General features: G+C 51.2%; 1 protein-coding gene across 2 annotated transcripts in view; it reads left to right on the plus strand.

Annotated features, from left to right (window-relative positions):
- Positions 1 to 2,019: 2,019 nt before the first annotated feature.
- Wtap (WT1 associated protein) overlaps positions 2,020 to 3,565 on the plus strand; it is a 24,822-nt gene continuing 23,276 nt past the window's right edge. Inside the window, exon 1 of one of the 2 annotated variants that reach the window (XM_021186287.2) lies at positions 2,020 to 2,261. The gene's annotated coding sequence lies outside the window, so the exon portion shown is untranslated. Of the gene's footprint in view, positions 2,262 to 2,338; positions 2,494 to 3,565 lie in introns of those variants that run through there. The other variant, XM_021186286.2, reaches the window with a different exon arrangement.

Below are 3,565 nucleotides of genomic sequence, written 5' to 3' on the forward strand. Positions count from 1 at the left end.
TTGACCTACAATCCAGAATTGGAAGGCTCACCACTCCAATCTGGGGGCTGGGAGATACAAGTTTCTGACCTGGATCTTGGCATGGAGATCTAGAGGCATAGTGGCTATGAATTCCAGAAGATTAAGACAGGGACATCTCTGAGTTCAAGGTCAGCTGTGGTTAAAGGCAAGGTGACACACACCTTTAATCTGGGCCACACCTTCTGCTGGAGGCCTACATAAGGACATTGGAAGAAGGAAGATTTACTCTCTCTCCTTCACCTGCTTGCCTTGTGGGACTGAACAACTACTAGATCCTTGGACTTCCATTCACAGCTGCTGCTGACCATTGTTGGGAGTCAGACTACAGACAGTAAGTCATCAACAAATTCCCTTACTATATAGAGACTACCCATAAGTTCTGTGGCTCTAGAGAACCCTGACTAGTACAATGGGTTCAAATATATGTGTCTGTACCACAGTAAACCACATGTATGCCTACAGAGACCAGAAATGGTCATCAGGTCTTCTGGAACTAGAGTTACAATTATGAGCGATCATGTGGATGCTGGGAATTGAATCCAGGTCCTCTAAAGAGCAACAAGTATTCTTTTTTTTTTTTTTTTTTTTTTTGGTTTTTTGAGACAGGGTTTCTCTATATAGCTCTGGCTGTCCTGGAACTCACTCTGTAGACCAGGCNGGCCTCGAACTCAGAAATCCACCTGCCTCTGCCTCCCGAGTGCTGGGATTAAATGCGTGTGCCACCACGCCCGGCTTGCAACAAGTATTCTTAATCACTGAGCCATCTCTCCAACCTCAAATTGATATTTAAATTTAAAATAGTGTCTCTGAACTTCTTTGGTATTTGAATTTGTATCTCATTATCTTTTACACTAGAAATCTTTGAAGAAAGTAACATTAAAATGTTTGTACTACAATATATGTAACTTCAGAACCACAGCAACAATGTTATAATTACAAATCACTTAGTGAAACTGAGTGATTCTTAGGTATCTAGGACAGAGCCCTCTGTAGGCACAGAGCCAGAGCGTGAAATTCAAATACTGCAGCTATATTCTTTCTTTTGTGTATCTTTCAGTTCCGCTATCAATTTTACTTAAAAGTGAATTGGTTCCTTTCAATTTGTTTTGGACTTTGGAAGGCTTTTTTTGTTTTACCTATTCGTTTCATAAATTTTGAAAACTCAAGTCTTGTTTGTTTCTACCTTTATCTCCTACAGCCATTACCCTCTTTTTGAGTAACTATTAAGTTTCTGCAATATTCTTCCATTTTCCCAATATGTGCCTACATATATGTGTATATGTATTTCTACACCTTGCTTTATTCACTCAAGCCAGGACTCATTCCGAAGTAACACATAACTATTAATGTCTGCATCCTCACCAGGAAACAGGATTTCAATGTATATTTCCATTATAAACAAAGTTGATTCTCCTCCTATGGAATATTTAAGGATCTGTGAACCATCTGTTCACGTCCTTCTCCATTTTCTTTAGTTTTCCAAGGACCCTGCGATGTAAACTACCTAGTGGTGGCATCTGGTCTCTACTGTAACTGTATCCTTATAAATGATCTCAGGCAGGACACCTTCACTGGGGATTAACCGGGCTCATAAAACCGACTAAGCCTAAATATGACTGTCCCATCTGGGAAGTGCTGAAGAGACTGCCGAGCACCGCTGTTCTTGCTGTACTCCAGAACCCTCACCTGGCTGCCTTCCCAGGGCTTCCAGTCTGCAATCTGCTATGGAACTGCCCACACGGGCAGCCTCCTGCCGCAAGAACAGCGACGACTTCTAAGTCCCCCGCCCCCAACTTAGAACGAGGGGCGCTTAAGCACGAAGCGGCTGTCTCCCCGTTCCGGCACGATGCGCGGAAGCATCCTGAGCAGTGAGACTACCGCGAAGAGCCAATCACGCGCTAGTCGGCTCGGATTCCTCCGCCCAGGCCGCGCTGCAGCCGCAGGTGGCCCCGCCGAGCTTGTCCGGCAGCGGCCGCCGTCCCGAGATGCCTCGCGGGTGACCTCCGACCTCGCGGGCCCGCCCTTCTCTCCGGCCGCTTCCCTTCCCAGCCCCGCTGAGCTTGCAGAGCCCCGACGGGGCCGGTGCGGGCTTCCGCGGACTGTCTCCGGGCGGCGGCGGCGTGCCGCTGCCTCTCCGCGCCCCGAGGTCCCGAGCGGGGCCGGGCCGGCCTCCCCTCGCCCCTTCTCTCCAGAGGCGCCCGGCGCGGTGACCGAGGAGGTGCCCGAGAGGCGCGTCTCGGGTGAGTGGGCCACGGGCGGGGTCTCCGCGGCGCGCTCGGGGCGGGGCGCAGGCCGGGCGGGGCGGGGCCGGCGGCGGGGCCGGCTTTCCTCCCTCAGCGCCATTTTGTGGCTGCGAGACCCGCAAATAAAGGTTCTCGCCAGCGCTGCGGCGGGAGGAGCGCGGGGGGGCCGGCGGCGGCGCGGCCTCGGCCTGTGTGACTGGCGGCGCCCGCGCAGCCTCGGGCTGGGAAGGTAGGTGCAGCCCGCAGCGGGAATGGCTACGAGGGCCTGTGGGGCCGGGGAGCGAGGCGCGGCCGCCCTAGACCCGGGGAAATGCACTCCGGGCCGGAAGGGCGGCCGGGCCTGCGGCCGTGTAGGCTTCCCGTTAGGCAGAGCGGTTTGCTGCCCGTGGGGATCCTTGCACCGCTTCGCGGCCATTCTACTTCCGTCCCTGACGGCAGGGGACAGGGCGGGCGTTCCCGCGGCCGGGGAGGCGGGGAGGCCGGAGGCCGCCCTCTCGGGGCTGACTGGCCATGCCGGTCCTTTCCCCGCCTCTGTCGCCCCCTCCCACCTTCCAGGCTTCGTCACCCGGGACCCAGAGGTACCCACAGTTCTGTATGGCACAAGTGAAGCATTCTGTTTTGGTTTTTTTAAAAAAACAAATTTCGTATCACGCAGTAGCTTGTCTTTTGCAACCACGTTCACCTGTGGACTCCCATTTTTACATAAGTGCATGCATTGTGAGAGTAGTTCAATTTTTTTGACAGCTTCGTGGAATTTTTCGTGAACTTCTAGTCTAGTTTTGGATCTCTGTAAGGCTGATTTGACCGTATTTAAAATTGTTTTGCATAAGACAGCGGGTGCACAGTAGAACAAGACCTAAGTTTTCCTCTCTGTGTGCATGTTTTATGGGCGTGGGGGGCGGCTAGGCCTTGTGCATGCATGCTAGGCCAGCCTTCTGCCGTTCTTTGGTTTGAGAATGAGGAAGTCAGTTAATTTAACCCCAAAGGACTAAGAAGACACTGTAAACTGGTTGTTAAGATCGGTGAGCCCGTTAAAGCTTCAAGGAGCATGTTATAATCCTCTAAGTTTTATTTACGCCTTTTTCATCGTTTACACGCTCTAGCCTAGCCTTTTCATTTAGTTAATTTTATTGTTTGGAAAGATAGGTGGAAGGCACAGATCAGTTACTACACATTCTACCTTTCTCTCCCTTTAGCTTATATATTTGAGCATTGGGACTGGAGAGTTGGCTCAGCAGTTTCTCTTCCAGCACAGGAATGATGGCTCTTGACCATCCTTAACTCTTTTTTTTTTTTTTTTT

Source organism: Mus caroli, chromosome 17 (genome assembly GCF_900094665.2).
Source record: "Mus caroli chromosome 17, CAROLI_EIJ_v1.1, whole genome shotgun sequence".
NCBI classification, from domain to species: Eukaryota; Metazoa; Chordata; class Mammalia; order Rodentia; family Muridae; genus Mus; species Mus caroli.